Source organism: Bombina bombina, chromosome 4 (assembly GCF_027579735.1).
Source record: "Bombina bombina isolate aBomBom1 chromosome 4, aBomBom1.pri, whole genome shotgun sequence".
NCBI lineage: Eukaryota > Metazoa > Chordata > Amphibia > Anura > Bombinatoridae > Bombina > Bombina bombina.
In genome coordinates, this window is record NC_069502.1 from 32,649,683 (window position 1) to 32,666,335 (window position 16,653).

At 43.5% G+C, this 16,653-nt stretch overlaps 1 protein-coding gene across 1 annotated transcript in view; it reads right to left on the bottom strand.

The window, feature by feature from the left end:
• TRIM54 (tripartite motif containing 54) overlaps window positions 1-16,653 on the bottom strand; it is a 301,214-nt gene that overhangs the window by 71,118 nt on the left and 213,443 nt on the right. The gene's annotated exons all lie outside the window — the stretch shown is intronic.

The following is a 16,653-nucleotide window of genomic DNA, read 5'->3' on the forward strand; positions in this document are numbered from 1 at the left end:
ACCTAAGTACACCTCTGTCCCTCACATGGTATATAGTACTTATCTCCTCCTCCTATGACCTAATTACTCCTCTGTTCCTCACATAATATACAGTACTTATCTCCTCCTCCTATGACCTAAGTACATCTCTGTCCCTCACATGGTATACAGTATTATCTCCTCCTCCTATGACCTAAGTACACCTCTGTCCCTCACATGGTATATAGTACTTATCTCCTCCTCCTATGACCTAAGTACACCTCTGTCCCTCACATGGTATACAGTATTATCTCCTCCTCCTATGACCTAAGTACACCTCTGTCCCTCACATGGCATTTAGTACTTGTCTCCTCCTCCTATGACCTAAGTTCTCCTCTGTTCCTCACATGATATACAGTACATATCTCCTCCTCCTATGACCTAAGTATTCTTCTGTCCCTCACATGGTATATAGTACTTATCTCCTCCTCCTATGACCTAAGTACTCTCTGTCCCTCACGTGGTATACAGTACTTATCTCCTCCTCCTATTACCTAAGTACTCTCTGTCCCTCATGTGGTATAAAGTATTATCTCCTCCTCCTATGACCTAAGTACTCCTCTGTTCCTCACATGATATACAGTACTTATCTCCTCCTTCTATGACCTAAGTACTCTCTGTCCCTCACGTGGTATACAGTACTTATTATCTCCTCCTACTATGACCTAAGTACTCCTCTGTTCCTCACATGATATACAGTACTTATCTCCTCCTCCTATGACCTAAGTACTCTCTGTCCCTCACGTGGTACACAATACTTATCTCCTCCTCCTATGGCCTAAGTACACCTCTGTCCCTCACATGGTATACAGTACTTATCTGCTCCTCCTATGACCTAAGTACTCTTCTGTCCCTCACATGGTATACAATACTTATCTCCTCCTATGGCCTAAGTACACCTCTGTCCCTCACATGGTATACAGTACTTATCTCCTCCTCCTATGACCTAAGCACTCTCTGTCCCTCACGTGGAATACAGTACTTATCTCCTCCTATGACCTAAGTACTCTCTGTCCCTCACGTGGTATACAATATGTATCTCCTCCTCCTATGACCTAAGTACTTCTCTGTTCCTCATATGGTATACAGTACTTATCTTCTCCTCCTATGACCTAAGTACACCTCTGTCCCTCACATGGTATACAGTACTTATTATCTCCTCCTCCTATGACCTAAGTACACCTCTGTCCCTCACATGGTATACAGTACTTATTAACTCCTCCTCCTATGACCTACGTACTTCTCTGTCCCTCACATGATATACAATCCTTATCTTCTCCTCCATGACCTAAGTACTCCTCTGTGCCTCACATGATATACAGTACTTATCATCTCCTCCTCCTATGACCCAAGTACTCCTCTGTCCCTCACATGGTATACAGTACTTATCTCCTCCTATGACCGAAGTACACCTCTGTCCCTCACATGATATACAGTACTTATCATCTCCTCCTCCTATGACCTACGTACTCCTCTGTCCCTCACATGATATACAGTACTTATCATCTCCTCCTATGACCGAAGTACTCCTCTGTCCCTCACATGGTATATACAGTCCTTATCTCCTCCTATGACCTAAGTACACCTCTGTTCCTCACATGATATACAGTACTTATCATCTCCTCCTCCTATGACCCAAGTACTCCTCTGTCCCTCACATGGTATACAGTACTTATCTCCTCCTATGACCGAAGTACACCTCTGTCCCTCACATGATATACAGTACTTATCATCTCCTCCTCCTATGACCTACGTACTCCTCTGTCCCTCACATGATATACAGTACTTATCATCTCCTCCTATGACCGAAGTACTCCTCTGTCCCTCACATGGTATATACAGTCCTTATCTCCTCCTATGACCTAAGTACACCTCTGTTCCTCACATGATATACAGTACTTATCTCCTCCTCCTATGACCCAAGTACTCCTCTGTCGCTCACATGGTATACAGTACTTATCTCCTCCTATGACCGAAGTACACCTCTGTCCCTCACATGATATACAGTACTTATCATCTCCTCCTATGACCGAAGTACTCCTCTGTCCCTCGCATGGTATATACAGTCCTTATCTCCTCCTCCTATGACCTAAGTACACCTCTGTTCCTCACATGATATACAATACTTATCTCCTCCTCCTATGACCTAAGAACTTCTCTGTCCCTCACATGGTATACAGTACTTATCATTTCCTCCTCCTATGACCTAAGTACTCATCTGTCCCTCACATGGTATATACAGTCCTTATCTCCTCCTCCTTTAACCTAAGTGCACCTCTGTCCCTCACATGAGCATGAGTAAGGGTTAACAGCCCGAGCATGAGTAAGGGTTAACAGCCCGAAACGTTGCATTTGCTGCTGTGTGCCTATGCTTTATGAAAGCTAAAAGAATCAATAAATGCTTTAAAGTTTAAAAAACTTTTAAAAACTTTTTTCCTTATTTTTGGTGCTGTGGAATTCAACTGCTGCTATCTTACAGAGAGGTGTTTGCAGTGGCCCTCTACCACGTGCATCAGGTGTGTGCTGTTTGCCAAATGTGAACTGTTATCTGTCCCTCACATGGAATACAGTACTTATCTCCTCCTCCTATGACCTACGTACTCCTCTGTCCCTCACATGATATACAGTACTTATCATCTCCTCCTCCTATGACCTACATACTCCTCTGTCCCTCACATGATATAGAATCCTTATCTCCTCCACCTATGACCTAAGTACTCCTATGTTCCTCACATGGTATACAGTACTTATCTCCTGTGACTGAAGTACTCCTCTGTCCCTCACATGGTATAAAATACTTATCTCCTCCTCCTATGACATACGTAACCCTCTGTCCCTCACATGGTATACAGTACTTATCTCCTCCACCTATGATGTAAGAACTCCACTGTCCCTCACATGGTATACAGTCCTGATTTGCTCCTCCTTTGACCTAAGTACTCCTCTTTCCCTCACATGGTATACAGTACTTATCTCCTCCACCTATGACCTAAGTACTCCTATGTTCCTCACATGGTATACAGTACTTATCTCCTGTGACTGAAGTACTCCTCTGTCCCTCACATGGTATAAAATACTTATCTCCTCCTCCTATGACATACGTAACCCTCTGTCCCTCACATGGTATACAGTCCTGATTTGCTCCTCCTTTGACCTAAGTACACCTCTGTTCCTCACATGGTATACAGTACTTATCTCCTCCTCCTATGACCTAAGTACTCTCTGTCCCTCACATGATATACAGTACTTATCTCCTCCTATGACCTAAGTACAACTCTGTTCCTCACATGATATACAGTACATATCTCCTCCTCCTATGACCTACGTACTCTTCTGTCCCTCACATGGTATATAGTACTTATCTCCTCCTCCTATGACCTAAATACTCTCTGTCCCTCACGTGGTATACAGTACTTATCTCCTCCTCCTATTACCTAAGTACTCTCTGTCCCTCATGTGGTATAAAGTATTATCTCCTCCTCCTATGACCTAAGTACTCCTCTGTTCCTCACATGATATACAGTACTTATCTCCTCCTCCTATGACCTAAGTACTCCTCAGTGACTCACGTGGTATACAGTACTTATCTCCTCCTCCTATGACCTAAGTACTCCTCTGTCCCTCACATGGTATACAGTACTTATTATCTCCTCCTCCTATGACCTAAGTACACCTCTGTCCCTCACATGGTATATAGTACTTATCTCCTCCTCCTATGACCTAAGTACTCCTCTGTTCCTCACGTGGTATACAGTACTTATCTCCTCCTCCTATGACCTAAGTACTCTCTGTCCCTCACGTGGTACACATTACTTATCTCCTCCTCCTATGGCCTAAGTACATCTCTGTCCCTCACATGGTATACAGTACTTATCTCCTCCTCCTATGACCTAAGTACTCTCTGTCCCTCACGTGGTACACATTACTTATCTCCTCCTCCTATGGCCTAAGTACATCTCTGTCCCTCACATGGTATACAATACTTATCTCCTCCTATGACCTAAGTACTCCTCTGTCCCTCACATGGTATATAGTACTTATCTCCTCCTCCTATGACCTAAGTACTCTCTGTCCCTCACGTGGAATACAGTACTTATCTCCTCCTATGACCTAAGTACTCTCTGTCCATCACGTGGTATACAATATGTATCTCCTCCTCCTATGACCTAAGTACGTCTCTGTTCCTCACATGGTATACAGTACTTATCTTCTCCTCCTATGACCTAAGTACACCTCTGTCCCTCACATGGTATACAGTACTTATTATCTCCTCCTCCTATGACCTAAGTACACCTCTGTCCCTCACATGGTATACAGTACTTATTATCTCCTCCTCCTATGACCTACGTACTTCTCTGTCCCTCACATGATATACAATCCTTATCTTCTCCTCCTATGACCTAAGTACTCCTCTGTCCCTCACATGATAAACAGTACTTATCTCCTCCTCCTATGACAGTACTTATCATCTCCTCCTCCTATGACCCAAGTACTCCTCTGTCCCTCACATGGTATACAGTACTTATCATCTCCTCCTATGACCGAAGTACACCTCTGTCCCTCACATGATATACAGTACTTATCATCTCCTCCTCCTATGACCTACGTACTCCTCTGTCCCTCACATGATATACAGTACTTATCATCTCCTCCTATGACCGAAGTACTCCTCTGTCCCTCACATGGTATATACAGTCCTTATCTCCTTTATGAAATCAATAAATGCTTTAAAGTTTAAAAAACTTTTAAAAAACTTTTTTCCTTATTTTTGGTGCTGTGGAATTCAACTGCTGCTATCTTACAGAGAGGTGTTTGCAGTGGCCCTCTACCACGTGCATCAGGTGTGTGCTGTTTGCCAAATATGAACTGTTATCTGTCACTCACATGGTATACAGTACTTATCATCTCCTCCTCCTATGACCTACGTACTCCTCTGTCCCTCACATGATATACAGTACTTATCATCTCCTCCTCCTATGACCTAAGTACTCCTCTGTCCCTCACATGATATACAGTACTTATCTCCTCCTCCTATGACCTACGTACTCCTCTGTCCCTCACATGGTATACAGTACTTATCATCTCCTCCTCCTATGACCTAAGTACTCCTCTGTCCCTCACATGATATACAGTACTTATAATCTCCTCCTCCTATGACCTACGTACTCCTCTGTCCCTCACATGGTATACAGTACTTATCATCTCCTCCTCCTATGACCTAAGTACTCCTCTGTCCCTCACATGATATACAGTACTTATCATCTCCTCCTCCTATGACCTAAGTACTCCTCTGTCCCTCACATGGTATACAGTACTTATCTCCTCCTCCTATGACCTAAGTACACCTCTGTCCCTCACATGATATACAGTACTTATCTCCTCCTCCTATGACCTACGTACTCCTCTGTCCCTCACATGGTATATACAGTCCTTATCATCTCCTCCTCCTATGACCTACGTACTCCTCTGTCCCTCACATGGTATATACAGTACTTATCATCTCCTCCTATGACCTAAGTACACCTCTGTCCCTCACATGATATACAGTACTTATCTCCTCCTCCTATGACCTACGTACTCCTCTGTCCCTCACATGGTATATACAGTACTTATCTCCTCCTATGACCTAAGTACACCTCTGTCCCTCACATGATATACAGTACTTATCTCCTCCTCCTATGACCTACATACTCCTCTGTCCCTCACATGATATACAATCCTTATCTTCTCCTCCTATGACCTAAATACTCCTCTGTCCCTCACATGAAATACAGTACTTATCATCTCCTCCTCCTATGACCTAAGTACTCCTCTGTCCCTCACATGGTATACAGTACTTATCATCTCCTCCTATGACCGAAGTACACCTCTGTCCCTCACATGATATACAGTACTTATCTCCTCCTCCTATGACCTACGTACTCCTGTCCCTCACATGATATACAGTACTTATCATCTCCTCCTCCTATGACCTAAGTACACCTCTTTTTCTCACATGATATACAATACTTATCTCCTCCTCCTATGACCTACGTAACTCCTCTGTCCCTCACATGATATACAGTACTTATCATCTCCTCCTCCTATGACCTACATACTCCTCTGTCCCTCACATGATATACAATCCTTATCTCCTCCACCTATGACCTAAGTACAAATCTGTCCCTCACATGGTATACAGTACTTATCTCCTCCACCTATGATGTAAGAACTCCTCTGTCCCTCACATGGTATACAGTCCTGATTTGCTCCTCCTTTGACCTAAGTACTCCTCTGTCCCTCACATGGTATACAGTACTTATCTCCTCCTCCTATGACCTAAGTACTCTCTGTCCCTCACGTGGTACACATTACTTATCTCCTCCTCCTATGGCCTAAGTACATCTCTGTCCCTCACATGGTATACAGTACTTATCTCCTCCTATGACCTAAATACTCCTCTGTCCCTCACATGGTATACAATACTTATCTCCTCCTATGACCTAAGTACTCCTCTGTCCCTCACATGGTATATAGTACTTATCTCCTCCTCCTATGACCTAAGTACTCTCTGTCCCTCACGTGGAATACAGTACTTATCTCCTCCTATGACCTAAGTACTCTCTGTCCATCACGTGGTATACAATATGTATCTCCTCCTCCTATGACCTAAGTACGTCTCTGTTCCTCACATGGTATACAGTACTTATCTTCTCCTCCTATGACCTAAGTACACCTCTGTCCCTCACATGGTATACAGTATTTATTATCTCCTCCTCCTATGAACTAAGTACACCTCTGTCCCTCACATGGTATACAGTACTTATTATCTCCTCCTCCTATGACCTACGTACTTCTCTGTCCCTCACATGATATACAATCCTTATCTTCTCCTCCTATGACCTAAGTACTCCTCTGTCCCTCACATGATAAACAGTACTTATCATCTCCTCCTCCTATGACCCAAGTACTCCTCTGTCCCTCACATGGTATACAGTACTTATCATCTCCTCCTATGACCGAAGTACACCTCTGTCCCTCACATGATATACAGTACTTATCATCTCCTCCTCCTATGACCTACGTACTCCTCTGTCCCTCACATGATATACAGTACTGATCATCTCCTCCTATGACCGAAGTACTCCTCTGTCCCTCACATGGTATATACAGTCCTTATCTCCTCCTCCTATGACCTAAGTACACCCCTGTTCCTCACATGATATACAGTACTTATCTTCTCCTCCTATGACCTAAGAACTTCTCTGTCCCTCACATGGTATACAGTACTTATGTCCTCCTCCTATGACCTATGTACTCCTGTCCCTCACATGATATACAGTACTTATCATCTCCTCCTCCTATGACCTAAGTACTCATCTGTCCCTCACATGGTATATACAGTCCTTATCTCCTCCTCCTATGACCTAAGTGCACCTCTGTCCCTCACATGAGCATGAGTAAGGGTTAACAGCCTGAGCATGAGTAAGGGTTAACAGCCCGAGCATGAGTAAGGGTTAACAGCCCGAAACGTTGCATTTGCTGCTGTGTGCCTATGCTTTATGAAAGCTAAAAGAATCAATAAATGCTTTAAAGTTTAAAAAACTTTTAAAAAACTTTTTTCCTTATTTTTGGTGCTGTGGAATTCAACTGCTGCTATCTTACAGAGAGGTGTTTGCAGTGGCCCTCTACCACGTGCATCAGGTGTGTGCTGTTTGCCAAATGTGAACTGTTATCTGTCCCTCACATGGTATACAGTACTTATCATCTCCTCCTCCTATGACCTAAGTACTCCTCTGTCCCTCACATGATATACAGTACTTATCATCTCCTCCTCCTATGACCTACGTACTCCTCTGTCCCTCACATGGTATATACAGTACTTATCTCCTCCTATGACCTAAGTACACCTCTGTCCCTCACATGATATACAGTACTTATCTCCTCCTCCTATGACCTACGTACTCCTCTGTCCCTCACATGGTATATACAGTACTTATCATCTCCTCCTATGACCTAAGTACACCTCTGTCCCTCACAGGATATACAGTACTTATCTCCTCCTCCTATGACCTACATACTCCTCTGTCCCTCACATGATATACAATCCTTATCTTCTCCTCCTATGACCTAAGTACTCCTCTGTCCCTCACATGATATACAGTACTTATCTCCTCCTCCTATGACCTAAGTACTCCTCTGTCCCTCACATGGTATACAATACTTATCATCTCCTCCTATGACCTACGTACTCCTCTGTCCCTCACATGATATACAGTACTTATCATCTCCTCCTATGACCGAAGTACACCTCTGTCCCTCACATGATATACAGTACTTATCATCTCCTCCTCCTATGACCTACGTACTCCTGTCCCTCACATGATATACAGTACTTATCATCTCCTCCTCCTATGACCTAAGTACACCTCTTTTTCTCACATGATATACAGTACTTATCTCCTCCTCCTCCTATGACCTAAGTACTCCTCTGCCCCTCACATGGTATACAGTACTTATCTCCTCCTCCTATGACCTACGTACTCCTCTGTCCCTCACATGGAATACAGTACTTATCTCCTCCTCCTATGACCTACGTACTCCTCTGTCCCTCACATGATATACAGTACTTATCATCTCCTCCTCCTATGACCTACATACTCCTCTGTCCCTCACATGATATACAATCCTTATCTCCTCCACCTATGACCTAAGTACAACTCTGTCCCTCACATGGTATACAGTACTTATCTCCTCCACCTATGATGTAAGATCTCCTCTGTCCCTCACATGGTATACAGTCCTGATTTGCTCCTCCTTTGACCTAAGTACTCCTCTGTCCCTCACATGGTATACAGTACTTATCTCCTCCACCTATGACCTAAGTACTCCTATGTTTCTCACATGGTATACAGTACTTATCTCCTGTGACTGAAGTACTCCTCTGTCCCTCACATGGTATAAAATACTTATCTCCTCCTCCTATGACATACGTACTCCTCTTTCCCTCACATGGTATACAGTCCTGATTTGCTCCTCCTTTGACCTAAGTACACCTCTGTTCCTCACATGGTATACAGTACTTATCTCCTCCTCCTATGACCTAAGTACTCTCTGTCCCTCACATGATATAAAGTACTTATCATCTCCTCCTATGACCTAAGTACAACTCTGTTCCTCACATGATATACAGTACTTATCTTCTCCTCCTATGACCCAAGTACAACTCTGTCCCTCACATGGTATACAGTACTTATCTCCTCCACCTATGATGTAAGAACTCCTCTGTTCCTCACATGGTATACAGTCCTGATTTGCTCCTCCTTTGACCTAAGTACTCCTCTGTCCCTCACATGGTATACAGTACTTATCTCCTGTGACTGAAGTACTCCTCTGGTCCTCACATGTTATACAGTACTTATCTCCTCCTCCTATGACCTAAGTACTCTCTGTCCCTCACATGATATACAGTACTTATCTTCTCCTTCTATGACCCAAGTACAACTCTGTCTCTCACATGGTATACAGTACTTATCTCCTCCACCTATGATGTAAGAACTCCTCTGTCCCTCACATGGTATACAGTCCTGATTTGCACCTCCTTTGACCTAAGTACTCCTCTGTCCCTCACATGGTATACAGTACTTATCTCCTCCTATGACCTAAGTACACCTCTGTCCCTCACATGATATACAGTACTTATCTCTTCCTCCTATGACCTACGTACTTCTCTGTCCCTCACATGATATACAATCCTTATCTTCTCCTCCTATGACCTAAGTACTCCTCTGTCCCTCACATGATAAACAGTACTTATCATCTCCTCCTCCTATGACCCAAGTACTCCTCTGTCCCTCACATGGTATACAGTACTTATCATCTCCTCCTATGACCGAAGTACACCTCTGTCCCTCACATGATATACAGTACTTATCATCTCCTCCTCCTATGACCTACGTACTCCTCTGTCCCTCACATGATATACAGTACTGATCATCTCCTCCTATGACCGAAGTACTCCTCTGTCCCTCACATGGTATATACAGTCCTTATCTCCTCCTCCTATGACCTAAGTACACCTCTGTTCCTCACATGATATACAGTACTTATCTTCTCCTCCTATGACCTAAGAACTTCTCTGTCCCTCACATGGTATACAGTACTTATGTCCTCCTCCTATGACCTATGTACTCCTGTCCCTCACATGATATACAGTACTTATCATCTCCTCCTCCTATGACCTAAGTACTCATCTGTCCCTCACATGGTATATACAATCCTTATCTCCTCCTCCTATGACCTAAGTGCACCTCTGTCCCTCACATGAGCATGAGTAAGGGTTAACAGCCCGAGCATGAGTAAGGGTTAACAGCCCGAAACGTTGCATTTGCTGCTGTGTGCCTATGCTTTATGAAAGCTAAAAGAATCAATAAATGCTTTAAAGTTTAAAAAACTTTTAAAAAACTTGTTTCCTTATTTTTGGTGCTGTGGAATTCAACTGCTGCTATCTTACAGAGAGGTGTTTGCAGTGGCCCTCTACCACGTGCATCAGGTGTGTGCTGTTTGCCAAATGTGAACTGTTATCTGTCCCTCACATGGTATACAGTACTTATCATCTCCTCCTCCTATGACCTAAGTACTCCTCTGTCCCTCACATGATATACAGTACTTATCATCTCCTCCTCCTATGACCTATGTACTCCTCTGTCCCTCACATGGTATATACAGTACTTATCTCCTCCTATGACCTAAGTACACCTCTGTCCCTCGCATGATATACAGTACTTATCTCCTCCTCCTATGACCTACGTACTCCTCTGTCCCTCACATGGTATATACAGTACTTATCATCTCCTCCTATGACCTAAGTACACCTCTGTCCCTCACATGATATACAGTACTTATCATCTCCTACTCCTATGACCTACATACTCCTCTGTCCCTCACATGATATACAATCCTTATCTTCTCCTCCTATGACCTAAGTACTCCTTGTAACGGTACCAACCGGATACCAAGGGTTAACACCAGGGAACAATGTCCTGCATAGGGAATCAGCAATTCACAACCCAGCCAGTTTTCAGGTTTTAAACAGAATGACTTTTATTAAGGCTCATATGCCCAGTATTTATGCAGGTCTGACCCCCCCCCAGAAGGGGGGTTGAAAGAATGTTGTACATTAGATGGAGGGAACACGCCCTTTTACATGATACAATAGAATACCTTGCTCAAGCTGATAACAATTTAAACACAGACACACACTTGGCTTTCCTTATCATCTAGGGTCTGCTCTCTGAGGTTGATTAAACAATGGACTGTGTATCAATAACATTAATGACAGTGCACAATAGCTGAGGCTAAAGCTGAACACAGTTAACTCTTTCAGTGCTGACAGAAGGGTCTGTCACATCTACATAGCACAATATACAGCCTATAGACAACCTTTCTTATGTTATAGTCCAGAAGTGGCTAGGTTTGCCACACTCCTCTGTCCCTCACATGATATACAGTACTTATCATCTCCTCCTCCTATGACCTAAGTACTCCTCTGTCCCTCACATGGTATACAATACTTATCATCTCCTCCTATGACCTACGTACTCCTCTGTCCCTCACATGATATACAGTACTTATCATCTCCTCCTATGACCTAAGTACACCTCTGTCCCTCACATGATATACAGTACTTATCTCCTCCTCCTATGACCTACGTACTCCTCTGTCCCTCACATGGTATATACAGTACTTATCTCCTCCTATGACCTAAGTACACCTCTGTCCCTCACATGATATACAGTACTTATCTCCTCCTCCTATGACCTACATACTCCTCTGTCCCTCACATGATATACAATCCTTATCTTCTCCTCCTATGACCTAAATACTCCTCTGTCCCTCACATGATATACAGTACTTATCATCTCCTCCTCCTATGACCTAAGTACTCCTCTGTCCCTCACATGGTATACAGTACTTATCATCTCCTCCTATGACCGAAGTACACCTCTGTCCCTCACATGATATACAGTACTTATCTCCTCCTCCTATGACCTACGTACTCCTGTCCCTCACATGATATACAGTACTTATCATCTCCTCCTCCTATGACCTAAGTACACCTCTTTTTCTCACATGATATACAATACTTATCTCCTCCTCCTATGACCTACGTACTCCTCTGTCCCTCACATGATATACAGTACTTATCATCTCCTCCTCCTATGACCTACATACTCCTCTGTCCCTCACATGATATACAATCCTTATCTCCTCCACCTATGACCTAAGTACAAATCTGTCCCTCACATGGTATACAGTACTTATCTCCTCCACCTATGATGTAAGAACTCCTCTGTCCCTCACATGGTATACAGTCCTGATTTGCTCCTCCTTTGACCTAAGTACTCCTCTGTCCCTCACATGGTATACAGTACTTATCTCCTCCTCCTATGACCTAAGTACTCTCTGTCCCTCACGTGGTACACATTACTTATCTCCTCCTCCTATGGCCTAAGTACATCTCTGTCCCTCACATGGTATACAGTACTTATCTCCTCCTATGACCTAAATACTCCTCTGTCCCTCACATGGTATACAATACTTATCTCCTCCTATGACCTAAGTACTCCTCTGTCCCTCACATGGTATATAGTACTTATCTCCTGCTCCTATGACCTAAGTACTCTCTGTCCCTCAGGTGGAATACAGTACTTATCTCCTCCTATGACCTAAGTACTCTCTGTCCATCACGTGGTATACAATATGTATCTCCTCCTCCTATGACCTAAGTACGTCTCTGTTCCTCACATGGTATACAGTACTTATCTTCTCCTCCTATGACCTAAGTACACCTCTGTCCCTCACATGGTATACAGTATTTATTATCTCCTCCTCCTATGACCTAAGTACACCTCTGTCCCTCACATGGTATACAGTACTTATTATCTCCTCCTCCTATGACCTACGTACTTCTCTGTCCCTCACATGATATACAATCCTTATCTTCTCCTCCTATGACCTAAGTACTCCTCTGTCCCTCACATGATAAACAGTACTTATCATCTCCTCCTCCTATGACCCAAGTACTCCTCTGTCCCTCACATGGTATACAGTACTTATCATCTCCTCCTATGACCGAAGTACACCTCTGTCCCTCACATGATATACAGTACTTATCATCTCCTCCTCCTATGACCTACGTACTCCTCTGTCCCTCACATGATATACAGTACTGATCATCTCCTCCTATGACCGAAGTACTCCTCTGTCCCTCACATGGTATATACAGTCCTTATCTCCTCCTCCTATGACCTAAGTACACCTCTGTTCCTCACATGATATACAGTACTTATCTTCTCCTCCTATGACCTAAGAACTTCTCTGTCCCTCACATGGTATACAGTACTTATGTCCTCCTCCTATGACCTATGTACTCCTGTCCCTCACATGATATACAGTACTTATCATCTCCTCCTCCTATGACCTAAGTACTCATCTGTCCCTCACATGGTATATACAGTCCTTATCTCCTCCTCCTATGACCTAAGTGCACCTCTGTCCCTCACATGAGCATGAGTAAGGGTTAACAGCCCGAGCATGAGTAAGGGTTAACAGCCCGAGCATGAGTAAGGGTTAACAGCCCGAAACGTTGCATTTGCTGCTGTGTGCCTATGCTTTATGAAAGCTAAAAGAATCAATAAATGCTTTAAAGTTTAAAAAACTTTTAAAAAACTTTTTTCCTTATTTTTGGTGCTGTGGAATTCAACTGCTGCTATCTTACATAGAGGTGTTTGCAGTGGCCCTCTACCACGTGCATCAGGTGTGTGCTGTTTGCCAAATGTGAACTGTTATCTGTCCCTCACATGGTATACAGTACTTATCATCTCCTCCTCCTATGACCTAAGTACTCCTCTGTCCCTCACATGATATACAGTACTTATCATCTCCTCCTCCTATGACCTACGTACTCCTCTGTCCCTCACATGGTATATACAGTACTTATCTCCTCCTATGACCTAAGTACACCTCTGTCCCTCACATGATATACAGTACTTATCTCCTCCTCCTATGACCTACGTACTCCTCTGTCCCTCACATGGTATATACAGTACTTATCATCTCCTCCTATGACCTAAGTACACCTCTGTCCCTCACAGGATATACAGTACTTATCTCCTCCTCCTATGACCTACATACTCCTCTGTCCCTCACATGATATACAATCCTTATCTTCTCCTCCTATGACCTAAGTACTCCTCTGTCCCTCACATGATATACAGTACTTATCATCTCCTCCTCCTATGACCTAAGTACTCCTCTGTCCCTCACATGGTATACAATACTTATCATCTCCTCCTATGACCTACGTACTCCTCTGTCCCTCACATGATATACAGTACTTATCATCTCCTCCTATGACCGAAGTACACCTCTGTCCCTCACATGATATACAGTACTTATCATCTCCTCCTCCTATGACCTACGTACTCCTGTCCCTCACATGATATACAGTACTTATCATCTCCTCCTCCTATGACCTAAGTACACCTCTTTTTCTCACATGATATACAGTACTTATCTCCTCCTCCTCCTATGACCTAAGTACTCCTCTGCCCCTCACATGGTATACAGTACTTATCTCCTCCTCCTATGACCTACGTACTCCTCTGTCCCTCACATGGAATACAGTACTTATCTCCTCCTCCTATGACCTACGTACTCCTCTGTCCCTCACATGATATACAGTACTTATCATCTCCTCCTCCTATGACCTACATACTCCTCTGTCCCTCACATGATATACAATCCTTATCTCCTCCACCTATGACCTAAGTACAACTCTGTCCCTCACATGGAATACAGTACTTATCTCCTCCACCTATGATGTAAGATCTCCTCTGTCCCTCACATGGTATACAGTCCTGATTTGCTCCTCCTTTGACCTAAGTACTCCTCTGTCCCTCACATGGTATACAGTACTTATCTCCTCCACCTATGACCTAAGTACTCCTATGTTTCTCACATGGTATACAGTACTTATCTCCTGTGACTGAAGTACTCCTCTGTCCCTCACATGGTATAAAATACTTATCTCCTCCTCCTATGACATACGTACTCCTCTTTCCCTCACATGGTATACAGTCCTGATTTGCTCCTCCTTTGACCTAAGTACACCTCTGTTCCTCACATGGTATACAGTACTTATCTCCTCCTCCTATGACCTAAGTACAACTCTGTTCCTCACATGATATACAGTACTTATCTTCTCCTCCTATGACCCAAGTACAACTCTGTCCCTCACATGGTATACAGTACTTATCTCCTCCACCTATGATGTAAGAACTCCTCTGTCCCTCACATGGTATACAGTCCTGATTTGCTCCTCCTTTGACCTAAGTACTCCTCTGTCCCTCACATGGTATACAGTACTTATCTCCTGTGACTGAAGTACTCCTCTGGTCCTCACATGTTATACAGTACTTATCTCCTCCTCCTATGACCTAAGTACTCTCTGTCCCTCACATGATATACAGTACTTATCTTCTCCTTCTATGACCCAAGTACAACTCTGTCTCTCACATGGTATACAGTACTTATCTCCTCCACCTATGATGTAAGAACTCCTCTGTCCCTCACATGGTATACAGTCCTGATTTGCACCTCCTTTGACCTAAGTACTCCTCTGTCCCTCACATGGTATACAGTACTTATCTCCTCCTATGACCTAAGTACACCTCTGTCCCTCACATGATATACAGTACTTATCTCCTCCTCATATGACCTACGTACTTCTCTGTCCCTCACATGATATACAATCCTTATCTTCTCCTCCTATGACCTAAGTACTCCTCTGTCCCTCACATGATAAACAGTACTTATCATCTCCTCCTCCTATGACCCAAGTACTCCTCTGTCCCTCACATGGTATACAGTACTTATCATCTCCTCCTATGACCGAAGTACACCTCTGTCCCTCACATGATATACAGTACTTATCATCTCCTCCTCCTATGACCTACGTACTCCTCTGTCCCTCACATGATATACAGTACTGATCATCTCCTCCTATGACCGAAGTACTCCTCTGTCCCTCACATGGTATATACAGTCCTTATCTCCTCCTCCTATGACCTAAGTACACCTCTGTTCCTCACATGATATACAGTACTTATCTTCTCCTCCTATGACCTAAGAACTTCTCTGTCCCTCACATGGTATACAGTACTTATGTCCTCCTCCTATGACCTATGTACTCCTGTCCCTCACATGATATACAGTACTTATCATCTCCTCCTCCTATGACCTAAGTACTCATCTGTCCCTCACATGGTATATACAATCCTTATCTCCTCCTCCTATGACCTAAGTGCACCTCTGTCCCTCACATGAGCATGAGTAAGGGTTAACAGCCCGAGCATGAGTAAGGGTTAACAGCCCGAAACGTTGCATTTGCTGCTGTGTGCCTATGCTTTATGAAAGCTAAAAGAATCAATAAATGCTTTAAAGTTTAAAAAACTTTTAAAAAACTTGTTTCCTTATTTTTGGTGCTGTGGAATTCAACTGCTGCTATCTTACAGAGAGGTGTTTGCAGTGGCCCTCTACCACGTGCATCAGGTGTGTGCTGTTTGCCAAATGTGAACTGTTATCTGTCCCTCA